General features: G+C 34.0%; 2 long non-coding RNA genes across 3 annotated transcripts; one reads left to right on the top strand and one right to left on the bottom strand.

Annotated features, from left to right (window-relative positions):
• Window positions 1-74: 74 nt before the first annotated feature.
• Window positions 75-10,910, top strand: LOC126810716 (uncharacterized). 2 transcript variants are annotated; one of them, XR_007675282.2, is made up of 7 exons: window positions 75-187; window positions 307-495; window positions 620-895; window positions 7,489-7,579; window positions 8,867-8,991; window positions 9,252-9,339; window positions 10,486-10,910. It is a non-coding gene; the product is annotated as an uncharacterized LOC126810716 (long non-coding RNA). The 2 variants fall into 2 exon arrangements; XR_008786183.1 differs by lacking the exon at window positions 10,486-10,910 and having other exon boundaries at window positions 9,252-10,478.
• LOC130010894 (uncharacterized) lies at window positions 3,536-5,216 on the bottom strand. Its single transcript, XR_008786184.1, has 2 exons — window positions 4,719-5,216; window positions 3,536-4,216 (listed from the first exon to the last, which is right to left on the bottom strand). It is a non-coding gene; the product is annotated as an uncharacterized LOC130010894 (long non-coding RNA).
• Window positions 10,911-14,623: the final 3,713 nt, after the last annotated feature.

Here is a 14,623-nt window from a genome sequence, read left to right on the forward strand (position 1 = left end):
AATAAATGAATTTAATATATTTTAGACAGAGAAGAAAACCACGATTTGGAGGTGTTCCAAAAGAAGTGGACCAACACGATGTCCGGCAACAGTAATCCAAGATGGTGATACATACCAACCAGGCTTAAAGAACTATCTTCACCCAGCAGAACCCGGTATACACACGGCTACCAAGATAAAAGTTACAGTAGGTTTAAAAATCATATATCAATTAAATTAAAAATTTATATATGTGTGTAAATAAATAAAATATAAATAAACCAATAATAAATTTGTAGTTTAATATGTTTTATCTTATCATTACAGGCAAAGCATGAAGCCAAAGGAAATGTTTTTACCAAGTCATGTTCCTCAATAGCGGAGAGAGTTTTATCCAGTGTCGGTTCTGCAGAAGAACCCATTCATAGCAGACCACCCATGGCAGCACTTGTAAGGTTGCTACAAAGAACCCGACAGACTCTGCGACCAAAAGATCCCACTGACGTGTCGTCAAGCGTAAGTACTCATGCAATTAAATACCCATGTATATAAGAATTTATTAACATGTAATTCAATGTACTTTTTTATTTATTTATTAACATGTAATTAAATGTACTTTTTTATTTATTTTTTGTTTTAGCTTGACGAAGATTTCATCGATCATAGTGCACCGGGATTTTATCAAAAAAGAGTAAAAGTTGGGGAAAGGCGCCATCACATTTTTTGTACTGATAGACAGATGCAACTACTCGCACGCGCAAAAACTTGGTAAATGGATGCAACTTTTCGGGTGGTGAACAAGCCATGGTCTCAGCTGTTTTCCATCCACGCCTTCATTAAGACTGGAGAGACCACCCGACAGTTACCATTGGTGTTTTGTGTAATGTAGGGTAAAAGCCAAGACGACTATTATAAGGTAAATAGCACATACTGATTGAATTAATATTAATAGTAAAAAAGGACTATTATTTGGGACCTTGAAACAGCGACATTTGTTTAAGGCATATTTGTTTCATCGGTGACACGTCTGGTGTCATGTGAATGCAACGACACCAGCCTGGTTGATTGATTTGTTGATTGGAGTTCAGATGTCTACATTAAAATCGACCACTTTCAGGTTGCCGTATTCACGGCCAGGCAAGACCGACTTGAAATTTCTAGAAATTTTTCTGGGGGAGACAGGCCCCAACAAATCCCCCGACGGTGCGTTTCACGACTTTGGCGCAACACGGTGACCTTGAAGAGACGTCGAAAACCATTTAATAGACTTAGTAATAGTCATATCTTACGAGATTATCGCTGGTCTGGTCAGAAAATGCTATTTTAGATATGACCAGTTTGTGTTTGAAAAATTTAAAAAGAAATTATTTATTCTCCCACCATTAAAGCACACTAATTACGAAATATCGCTCTCAGAAACTTCATGGTTTCTTTTTCAATTTGTTTGGGGTAAGACGTTATATAAATAATATCAATCTGTCTACCACACAAATTTAACAGATACAAATGCATGTTATTCCACAGGTACACTGTTAGAAATTTTTGTAAAATTACAGTAGTACAAGCAGTTTTTGTACATTAATTATCGGTATGTTCACCACAATGTAGTAGTTCTACCAAGTCTGGCGTATTTTAACGGAGTTTCGTGTATGTTTACAGAGTTTCGTGTCTTTTTTTACAATACACGGTGATGAAATCAAAGACACATTCAAAATCAGTAAAAATACATTCTTACATATGTAATATTTCCAAACTGAACTCAAAATAAACAAGCATGCATGTAATTTTACAGATCTTACGTTTATTCACATTATTTTGTAAATTTACTTTTAGGTTAGAAATATAAATAAAATTACAGCAGTTCTCACTATAATAGTTAAAAACTAGATAATGTAATGGGAATATGCTGAAAATTTCTGTCAAATTGATCCTCTCGGAACCGAGATATTAGAGACTGGATGTTAGGCCTAGCCTCGATCATCATTACTTATTAAGTCAGTACGATAAAAAAACCATAGTCTTGATTATCTATTTTTGAATTTAATCATTAATGAGCGTTGAGCCCCAGATCGGACTCAAATCCAGTGAAAATCCAACACATAAGATGGCATCCATGAGTTGATTATGGTCTTTTCATGTTAATAAATGTCTAATTCATAGTTTATAGAACATATCAGGCCTAAAGAAAGACCTGCAATAGGCAGATTTAGCTCTTGCATAATGTATGTTTAACTTATTGGTAGTTATCGTATTCGGTAAATTTATTGTCTCTTAGCATGCAATTTTAGAGATTTTACGTTTACTCACATTATTTTGTAAACTTTCAGGTTAGAAATATAAGTAAATTTACAGCAATTAAATTTTTACCAAAAATGTTCGGAATGTTTACCAAAATGATGTATATTTACCAAGTTTCATTCTTTTTTACAATAAACTTTGATGAAACCAAAGGCACATTAAACCCCGGTAAAAATACATGCGTAATATTTCAATATTGAAATGAAAATAGCAAAGCCAGTAGGTAATTTTACAGATTTACGTTTATTCACATTATTTTGTAAATTTACTTATTGGTAAATTTACTGTCTCTTATGTAAATTTACTGTCTCTTATTTTATTTTAGTATTCCATAGCAACGAACCATTCCTAATAATTATTGTCTTATAGTATTCATTCTAATTTATTAACCATAATATGGACAATCACATTTTGTGCAATTTGGTATATTGCATGTTATATATATTTAATTTTCTTTATTTATACGATCCAAAACGTGTATTATTATTCATCGTACGTTGATCAGATTGTAAGTATGTTCATTAACGTATAAAAAAATGTTTTGCTTACTTGTCATAGATTGTATTATCTCGTAACCAAGGTCAATTGAAGACGGTTAATTAAACCGATTGGCCAGTGTTAGCTTGACTGTCTCTAGAGGAGAGTTACAATGCCTGCAGTAGACAGTACCACAAGCTTACATCTAAAATCCTGGAACGGAAGTTAAAATCATTGTGTTTTATTTTAACATTTGTCTGTAATTTTTCATTTACTGCTTTTAGGTAAATTTACAGTTCAAAGTTAAAAAACAAACTCATGTTATTTTCCATTTACTGTTTTAAGGTAAATTTACTCACAAAGTCAAATTACAGAAACTCTGTAATATTACAGCTGAATGTTTATTTACAGTAAATTTACTGGCAACTTTTGCTGCCAGTAATTTTCATGTAAATTTACCAGATTTTTTCTAACAGTGTAGACAGACAGGGCCTCCTTTGAAGGGACTCAGTGAAGGGAACGCGGTTGGTTTAGAGTTTGTCTGACCCCTTTGAATATTTGCGTCTCATCTCCAATGAAAACAATCATGTTGCTCTCATGCTGTTCTCAACCAGAATCAAACATATATCGTACCCGAGATTTGTTAGCAAGTTCCACACAACCCAACATTTATCGGCACCGGGATTAAGGGTGTATATCTTTGTTTCTAACGCTTATTGGGAATACGCCATGGAAACTACAATAAAAACTTATTTACAAAAACATTCTAAAGAGTGAAAACTGACATATTTCAAGCTTTACTGTATTTAAAGAAATAATTTAAATCAGCCGGCTGAAACCCCGTCTCCGCTATTTGTTCAGTCATTCTTTAGGTATAGTGCCAGTTTCCACCGACAATGATATTGCAAACAAGTGTCCAATCTATAAAAGCATACATTCCTACAAAATGTTTCTTTAGTCAAGTGAAACAATAAATTCATAACTATGCGAGGGTGTGGTGAGTAAATTCGTGGTAACAAGTCTGAAAAGGCTAATGTGACATAGAACAAGGTCACATTGATGTTGACAAATACGTAAGACGATATGAACATCAACTAAAAAGATATGTAATGTGATTCAGCTGCAAGGTGATATATGCATATATGCAGCATAGATAATTAAAACTTCTATTCAAGTTAAACCAACTGTATCTATTTATTTAAGTCTTACGTCGAGCTGAATACATTTTATGATTTATTGTCATCTATTGGTGGTTAACAGTGTGTAACTAAAAACTAAAATTGGATCTTATTATTGCCAATGATATAATGTACATGTAATAGCAAGTGTATATATATTTTTTGTTCAGTCTGTACACAGTAACATATCTGAGAACCATATTATTATCATTTCTGCCCAAGGCTCCCTGTGCCTTATAGTTAGCAGTGATACAAGGCAATTACCAATTTTCCATGTTCTTGGCCTGAAGAAATAAAATAATAAAAGTCAAGTTTTTATTATTATGCAAGTGGAAAAATACAATTATTCATAGTATGATTTGAATAAATACAACTGATTTGAAGTTGGAATTATTATTTGTCTAAGATGACTGGGCATTTACAAATTGAAATAGCTACTCTTCATCAAGAAAATACATGAATACTTTTCCCAATTCACCTGGATTTTATTGTAGGTCTTTGTACATGAAATAGCTTTATTTAACGTCCGCTACCACCGAAGTGATATTGCAGAAATTTAACAAATTCGGATTCCCTTTTAAAGGAAATTGACTGCACTATCGCTGGATTGTATTATATAGGTCATGTCAGTTTTTTTCAAAATGGCGCCCAGAACACAAAACAAACATTGCAGTTCAAGGCGGACTGGTGTCGAGGCTGTATCCTAAGAATGATTTTTTGAATATTTAATCACACAGAAACACAAGTATGCACATGCAGTTATGATATAATATTAAATTAGCTTACCTCAAATACCTCGAAATATACTGTTTGGTCAGTTTGTCCTCCCGCCATATTTCTATTAGTCACACATCCGTCGGCCAATTAAAATGGACGTATATTTTGTTTTAACCGAAACGAAAAATTTGCGTTATAAATAGTAAACGAGCTTGATTGACCGACCACTGCTAATGTTTTTTCGTGAAACGGTATAACTGCAATCAACACACAGTCGCCATTCTCGATGATTGACAACTCACGTTTTTCCTCATCCATGAAAGAACCGTTAGGTTTCTTTGAACATACTGTAATAACATTGGGATTATCAGCTTTAATTATCCCGCTTTGTTCGTTGCCATTTCTTATATTTTCCACAAAAAAACTTTGCCTTGTACGCACTAATTTATCAATTGGTATTGCCATCTACGACAAGCATGTCAACGTGCAGCTCACGGATTATCGTTAACAATTTCTAGGGGCTTGTAAAAAAAGATTGCATGTCGTGTAAATATTTATTTTGTTTTTTGTGTAGGTCATTTTCAAATAAATTCATCAGTAGCGTGTGCCAACCGAAAAAGGGACGTAACTCTTTTTTCTTAATTGGCTGTCACAAATATGGCACTATTTTTTCGCGAAAAGCTAGCCTTGCATTACGGCCTCGTGTTAGTTACCTGCAATCGATACCGGTTCCATTCAACCGAAAACAGTTAGTTAAGAGGTCAAGGTTGCTCCGCATGCAAAATTTATCACTCGTAGCAAGGTAAGAATATTTTTTTTCTCCGATTGAAAAGTTTGAAATTTTGTAAATCTTTTCGTGGAAGATGCGGAGCGAAAAAAAACCTGCTCAAATATGGATTAAATATCCCTTTATAAGATCCATCTTCATTTATTTCCATAAGTGGACGTGAACATTGGTAAAATTCAATTTTTCTCCATGTGACCGAAATTCTGTCGGCCATATTGTAATGGCGGGGGCGTGTCAAATGTACCGTTAGACACCCGTTAGTTACACACGTGCTAATAATGAGTGATCATAGGAAGAATTTTAACTTTCTAAGACTGTGCAGTTGATTTTTTTACGAAAACAAACATAGCTCAGAATTGTATGGTATAATAAAGCCCAATAAAAAAAAGAAATAAGGAGTACTTTTCTATATTTTTATTTTTAGGTTTTTTTTTTTAATTATTGAGAAATGGATAGGTCTACTAGTAGTTCTGAAGAGACATTACCCCCAAGTTACATTTTTCATTGTTTTTAACTTATTATGTATTGTTTCAATGTTATTTTCTTACCTTTTTTTCCATAACTTTTAACTAATATTATTGACTTATTTATATAAAGTTACTTTTTCCATTATTACTTTATACTAATATTATTAATATAGCTAACATATATTTATTACTGTCAACTTATTTATAACTGTTTTTCACCTGTTTCTGTTCTGAAGTTTTTACAGTGTTACTCTTTTCATTACCGGTAGTACTGTTAACTTGACTTTATGATTGACAACTTAAATACCTGTAGTTAACTTCTTTATACCTTGTTTTTCATCTTGTTTGTCTCAATATTTTTATTATTTAACATATAGTATATAGATTATTAATATTAACTCATGTATTATTAACTCATGTATCATGTATTCCAGCCTGTTTTCCTTCATTTTATCAGTATTGTTTAATCATATTTACAAAACTTTTTCAGTATAAGCAGAATATTTTGTAGATATTTAGCTGAATTGTTGTGTTTTTTTATATTTTTATACTGAAAACTTCAATTCTGGAGTTTTGTTAGTTATGATTCAGTGCATTTATTTTGATAATTTTATTTTTTGATATTTCATACTCATAGCTGTCCACGAGAACATGGATATTTCATAGCTGTCCATGAGAACATGTTTCCAGTTTCCATTTAATCATCAAAAAACAATTTCCACTATTTTTAATGATTTTTTTTTATAGTTATTATTTTTATGTTTTTTCGGAACAAAATATGTCCGATTTGCTTTAAATTTTGTCAAAATAAAAGGTAAAAACAATATTTTTGTGGTTGATTTTAGTAAATGTGTGTCTCTAGAACATCTGTGTACAATTTGAGTCTGTTCCAAAGTCATTCAGTTAGTCAAAATATTATTTTTTCGATTTTGCCTGTTTTTGACGGATTTTGGGAAAACGCTGCTTACGTATGGGTATATAAAATTAGCTACAAAAAACAAAGTTATGAACCGATTGTCATAATTGAAAAAGATTAATGATTCTCAGGTGTTTTTCTAACTGTGTGCAAAATTTCAGGTCTGTAGCTCAAAAATTGAATTTTGGTTGGCACATGCTATCATCAGCATATTATTCGTTTTAAATAAATATAAAACTTTTATGAGAAACGATGATTATCAAAGAACCGTAAGTGCAACTAATGTTTTATCGTTTGGTTGAGCCCTTTACTAACCACGTGTTTCATGTTAATAAATATTTTCTTTCGTGTTTTGAATTGGCCTATTTCTAATAAATTATCCCGAGTCCCAAACGTCGTTAACCCGAGTCCCAAACGACGTATACCAAAGTCCCAAACGTCGTATACCCGAGTCCCAAATGTCGTGGTCATATTTTTTTGAGTCCCAAATGACGCGAGTCCCAAATGACGTGAGTCCCAAATGACATGTAATCCGTTGTTCAACCTCTGTGAGTCTGTGTAATATTTAATATTAGGCCCCATTTTTGCCTGATTCAGTCACAGTTAATAAATAATGGAACTAGAATCAGCCTGTGGAAGTTTCTCTATAGTTTTATTATTTTTTTCCAGTCAATGATGATATGTGACTCTTTCCACCTTCCAGCAATAATTATTGAGAATTTACCAAGGACTCCATTGGCATTGAATCGAAGAAAAACAGGTAAAAATTTCAATTAATTTTTATATTTTCTATTTTTTTTTTTTTACCAATGTCCTACAATGATTAGTGTATGTGAACATACAATCCAAAATAAAGTATTTATATGGCACTTACATGCAACAGAGAGAGAGAGAGAGAGAAATGACATAAACAAGGCCTTACATGTACTTGTATTTGAAGAATCAAGTAGTCCATGCTGTGCCTATATGCATACCGGTAATCAACTACGACGATGATTAGCCTACTTCCGTTTCCACCCTTTCCCTGCACACTGTCTCATTCTACATGTATTAAAAATTGGTATGTTACTGTAATATTAATTATGCACGAACCTACATGTAGAGTTGTTGCAAGATGGGTCCTTATATCTACTTAGCCTACAGACGCTAGGTGGTTTCGGGAAAAAGGACAGGTAAGGTTAAATTTAATATGAATAATTCGCTTGCGGGTATGGGTATTTAGCAAAAGGAGGAAACAAAAGGACCCAGAGATTAGAGAAGGTATGCTTCAATTTAATATGAATAATTCGCTTGGCGTAGGGGTACATGTATTTAGAAAACGGAGGAAACCGAATGACCCAGCGAAAAAACTCAAGAGATTGGACAGGCGACTCTACTCCTTGAAATTGAAACCATGCCACTTAACACAATGACAGACCCTGTGATTTCATGCGCATGCATTACCTACTAGACCATTCCCCCCAGCCCCACCCCATATCGAATAAAAGTATGACTTATTTCAAATATGATATTTACATATAAAGAAAGTAGAGAGACTTCAATCTTACTAGAAAAATACTAGATTACCTGAAATGAAATTGGGTTTAAAGACAACGTCCTACTGGTCAGCTCCGACTGGTCTAATGCATTGTGCTAAGTGAAAATGTTTGTCTGGGCAGCGACACTATGGCCTACTCTCATACCGAATTCAAACTGCCAAGAGAACTTTTATGTGTACGCCAATGTGTACATTGGATCTCAGGGGAAACCACTCTGCAAAATCAAGATGAGCTTTCTCGGTCAACCCCAAGAGATAACCTGTGGCCTCCATGCTAGTGTGCCAGCACCTAATTTACTCAGTCACCATGGCCGTCTTCTAATTACTGCGACAGTGAAACCATGTGACAAACAAGGATTATTAAGATAGACTTTTACGGCTTGGTAGTTCCTTGGGATTAAAACTTTTGATACATATAGATACATTAGTTTCAATTTCATATCACACAGTTTGTATATATGGTAAGGTAGCTTTAATCGTAAATTACATATTATGTATTTATTTTTTCAGTTTCAATATTGAATGTTTATGCAAATCACCCAGAAAAAGATCATGTAATAACAAAAGAAATTATAAAAGAAAAAAATGGAAGAAGAAATGGCTGGAAAAAATGATGATAGAGCAGCTTTTTCTTGGTGGGTAACTATTCAATTCTAATAGAAAAGATTGTTATGCTATTTTGAAATCTAAAATTCAGTTTAGTATAGTAAAACTGTACACGTCATGTATGAGCAGAGACAGAATCTTAGTTATATGTAGATATCACTGTCTCATCTGTGGCAAAGCAAACCAACACATGAAACAAAACAAATGTAATTAAATTAACATTTTTTTAATTAATCAAAACTGTCTAGTCAATTTAAGCCAACTAATAGATTGCCATTTTTTTTTTCAGTTACCCACCTCGGAAGATCAAGTTGGAAAGGGCTATTGATATTGTGGAGACGTTTTCTCACAGATCTTGCTTATCAGACAAAGACTATGTAAGTACCATGCATATTTGCTTTTTAAATCAGGAACTGGTTTTATACACTTGGTGGGGGGGTTGGATGGACGTTAAACCCCATTTCTCTCTCTCTCTCCTAAATATTGAGATTTTTGTTTACTTTTAAACTGCATATATTCAAGGTATCAGGAGCTTTTTATGGCTCCCGTACAATTTTATAAACATGAAGGACTGTACCTTTTGAATATTAAGCCATCAAATTATTTTATAATTTTGAAAATGAAATGAAATGGGGTTTAACATCCTACTGTTTTGCTCATAAATTGGGCTAATGAGGACGGGCATACGCCATACAGTGTGCTATGAAGGGAATTTTGCCCGGGCAGCGGCGCTACAGCCTACTCTTATATCGAATTCCAATTGCCAAGGAATCTTTTACGTGCACGCCAATGTGTACACGGGGCCTCGGTTTTTCGTCCCATCCGAACGACTAGACAGCTGTCCTTGTCAGGTCCTCCGTCCTGTATCACTGACAAGGGGAAAACACGCAAAATGTAAGTAACATATATATTTGTATTTTTAATCAGGAAGTACTTCTATACACTTGCTTGGTAATCTAGTTATTCTTCTTGGGGCAATGCATAGGACTCTGCTGTTTCAAGTACTTGGCATGCTTGATTTTTGCCAATCACATCCATTGATTTCCTTCAAGTTGCGATAGGCCCTACATGTATGTGTATTTTTACAGTAAATAGCAGTAAAATAATGATGGACAGTATTTTACTTTCAAATAGATTTCAATAGATTTTAAAGGTAATATCCAATTTGTTGTCAATGGAAATAAAATAAGAATGGGTCCAAAAATAATTAGACATTGCCAAGTAAATAGGTGCTGCCATGATGGAGTAGGGAATCTGGATTTGCAGACAATACATGTATGAAAGGGTGAATAGTTGACCTATTATGAGACTTCAGTCCCAAATCTCAAGACTTTTTTCTGACTTCTAACTCATTTGATTTGAGCATAATAATCTGCCTGGGTCTGTAACTGGACAAGACACAATAAGCGTTACGCAAAGTTGAAACCAAATAGAGACTCGGTCTCGATGTGGCAAAATAAATTGTTTATTTAAACGTTGTGAACCATAGAAAGTATTCTTATCTCCTACTTTTTATTTTTTAGACTGGAACACCATTGAAAGAGTATTTGCTGTATGATAACAACAAGAAAACCCAAGCATCAATTTATTTTATACTTCTGGGAAAGAATGCATTTGACCCAATTTTTAAATACTTATTTTTTGTTATTAATGTTAAATTTTCTTCCAAAACACAATTAGATTTTAATTCTCTTCAGAAATGTATGTATAATATAGCAAGTAAAGTGACATATAAATCACTTAGAATTTGGTCAGAAATCATAAAGTATTTAATAGGCATTACTAGAAACCAAATGTAGATCAAATACACCCAGAATTACAAAAAACCTTGACCTACATAAAGGTGACTTTCCCTTGCTTATGAAATGAAATACGCTTTATTATCCCAGTTTTCTGTGTTCTTAGAGTGATTCTGCCCTACACCCTACTCTTATATCAAATATTTCAACTGTCAAGGGTTCTTTAACGGGAACCGGGGGGGGGGGGGGGGCAATGATTAACACGCACACATTTCATCAGGAAGTCTGTCATTGAGTCAAATAATTCAATTGTCAAGGGTTCTTCTAAGTGAACGCAGTGGGGATGGTTTCGATTCCGGGAATTGGGGAAAGGGGTGGTGGATGGCCGAATGGTAAGCACGTGCGTGCGGTATCATACGGCCTGTCATTGAGTCAACTGGCGTGGTTTCGAATCCCCGGTTGTACGTGACAAGGAGTAGGGTCGCCTGTCCAATCTTGTGGGTTTTCTCCGGGACCTCCGGTTTCCTCCCACTGCTAAAGACCCCTATGCGCAACGAATTATTGAAATAAAATTAAACCATATGTTAATCCCGAAATGACCTAGTTTGTGTCAAGTGGACGTTAAACCCCATTTCTCTCTCTCTCTCTTTCGATTCCGGGCTTGTACCCAATTATCCCTTGCCATATCCAACACTACTGACAAGTGGGAACTATGCCGGAAAATCCAGTTGAAATTTCTCGGCCAACACCTTATACTCACTGAACCACTGTGGCTTATGACTTGTGATTGTATATAAATTTTTTGTACATATGATATTTTTTTATTTCAATCCTGCAATCTTGATGCTTTGCTTCTTTTATTTACAAAATATTCATTTTGTTTGGGGTTTTTTTAATGAGGAAAAGGTTTTACATCATTTTATTACTCCTGCAAAATAGTGCATTTTTCTTTTGTTAGTTTTCTGTGTATATTAGTTATTTCTATATGTCTCACAAATCACTTGTAGTGTGATTTTGTAGCACTTTTCAGTTTTTGAAATTGTTTCAATTTAGTGCATAATTAATCTTAGTGCTTGGTTTGGATGTTATTAAATTTAGATATTATTTGAATTATATATTTTGGAGTATGGGGTAGGGATACTGTGTACATATCTTTATATTCTCAGTTCTTGTTTTGGGGTAAAGAACAATTTATATAGCTATTTTATATTTTGTGATAGGTAAAGTGTGTGGGGTTAAGAACAATTTAAATAGCTATGTTATATTTTGTGATGGGTAAAGTGGGGTGTGTGTGTGTGTGTGTGTGTGTGGGGGGGGGGTCATTATATATAACACAATATAATTAGTATTAGAATTCTCTGTTTTTCTGTTAACATTTCAAATATCTATTTAGTTTTGATGTATTAATTTAGTTTTTCCTATGATTTTATGAATAAATAATAATCTTACAAAAAAAAAAAAAATTTGTTTCCTTCTTTTATCAAACTTTACAGGTCTAACAGAGCAAAGAGATGGGTCCTGCATAAAAAGGTTGCTATACTGTATATAAATTGGGGAAAAACACAACACAAGTTTTTGTGGATGGTTATACACAAGTTTGTATGAAACCACACAAGTTTCAGAAATTTCAACACAAGTTTCAGAAATTTTAACACAAGTTTCAGAAATTTCAACACAAATTTCAAAAATTTCAACACAAGTTTCAAAAATTTCAAGTATTGTGTAGATTTTCACACAAGTTTCAAAACAAGTTTGTGTTGTTTGATAAATTTTAACACAAGTTTTGTGTTGTTTCAACATTTAACACACGTTTTGTGTTGTTTCAACACAAGTTTGTGTTGTTAAATAGAGACACCTTACTTGCGTTGAAAACAACACAAGTTTGTGTTGTTTCAACACAAGTTTTTTTTCAGTGTATACTTGACAACAAAATAATCCATACAACCAGAAACAACGCAACAGTTACCTCTCGTGGCACGTTTACGGCAAAATCACCATCAGTTGTAACGGTGAAACACCGGGGACATTTAACTTGTGGACAAATTGTTGGTTTTTACAGAAATCGGACAGAAACAGTTGTCATCGGGGAAGTAAAATGTTAGAAATTACGTTGGCATTAGAAGTCTGTCAAAACCAATTCCATATGCAAGAGATGGTGATACTTTGTGGCTGCTAACTGTTTTGGGGGCTGAGCATTAAAGAGAGCAGCCAATTTCATTTGTTTCCAATCCAAACCTCATTCTTCATTAGTTATTGTTTTTGTTAATTATATAATTCTTTCGTTTTACCATTGTTTTTATTTTATTAGTTGCAGCAATATAAATCAAAGGACATCCCATTAAAACAGGTTGTGCGTGTATATTGTTTCCCGTTTATATAGTGCATATTATAGTTCCTAGTCTATATAATATATGTATTATATCCCCTAATCAAGATTATATATTGACTTTGTTTAGTTTTACGTTGTTTCATATATATCACAAGCCGCCGAAAAATTGATTTGTGGCCGTCATTGTATGAATCCTAAAAAAGATATTCCTCCCATCGCGATTAAATAAATCGCATCGTTTTCGCCGTATTAGTCCCGAAAAATAAGCTTCTGGCATGGCAAACATCATTGTATGAATCACGAACAATATTCCACCTTATCGCAATACGACAGAGTGGGAATAACAAAATAATTATAAAACATTGCGACTCGTAGAACGCAACAGTATTTAACAAATCTACAAACTCATTACAGCATCTAAACGCCGCACAGAGAATCTAAACCTAATCATATTCTCTAAAACCTGGACATAGAATCTAAATATTAAACCCGAAAAACTAAACCCCACTGCATTAATGAACATGCTGTCAGACTGTCACATATCGCGGCAAAACTGAAATACGACACACAACTAAGTACATCGTTAATATCTGAACAACGCATATGAAATTGGACATAGGATGACAAAAATGAACACCTTGCGTCATTGGACAGGTTGACTACTTTTAATCACATCTCGGTTCAACTAATTATGGTCAAATCTGATAATTAACCGGGGAGCTTATAATTAAACACTGTCGGCAAATTAAACACTAGTTATTTGGACGATCGTTAATCAAAATGAAATTGGACAAATGTACAAATTGAATGATATACGATATTCAAATATAGTTATGATTTTTTAACGCCTTAGAGACTAACGCTGTTAACGCAATGTTTCTGTCTAAGTTTGATAAAGGTGATGAGTGTGGATGAGTACCGAAGAATAGCAGATATCCTAAAATAGGAACATCTTAGGGACCAGGAGGTGTCTTGCCTTTACTGGTTAAATCAAATATGATCTTAGCACCTACAAGTACCAGCACAAATGTTACAAGACTTGTTGAGTATTGGGGGGGGGGGGATTGGATGGCCGAATGGTTAGCATGTGCGCGCTGTATCATAAGGTCTGTCATTGAGCCAGCTGGCGTGGTTCCAATTCCCCGGTTGTACGTTCCAACTATGTGGGTTTTCTCCGGGATCTCCGGTTTCCTCACACTGCTAAAGACACCTACGCGCAAGCGAATTATTGAAATAAAATTGAACCATGTGTTAATCCCGAAATACCTAGTTTGTGTCGAGTGGACGTTAAACCCCATTTCTCTCTCTGAGTCTTGTCATTGTGCTGTATACGTTATCAATTCTTGCAACATCTTGTTCATCGGAACAACTTAACACCTGTGTTGTGAATTCAAGGCTATGCTTCGTCGGACCATTATACATTACACATATTTTGAATACCAGTATAGTTTAATGGGGCATATTTTATACACCATTAAAGTTTTATTGGATATATCACCAGATATTACACGTGTTTAAATGGCACAGTTTGACATGGAGACATGTCTTCATTAGCTAGGTTGGTGCAGAGAAGTTTTATTTCCTTCCCATTTT

Source organism: Patella vulgata, chromosome 2, assembly GCF_932274485.2.
Source record: "Patella vulgata chromosome 2, xgPatVulg1.2, whole genome shotgun sequence".
Lineage (NCBI taxonomy): Eukaryota > Metazoa > Mollusca > Gastropoda > Patellidae > Patella > Patella vulgata.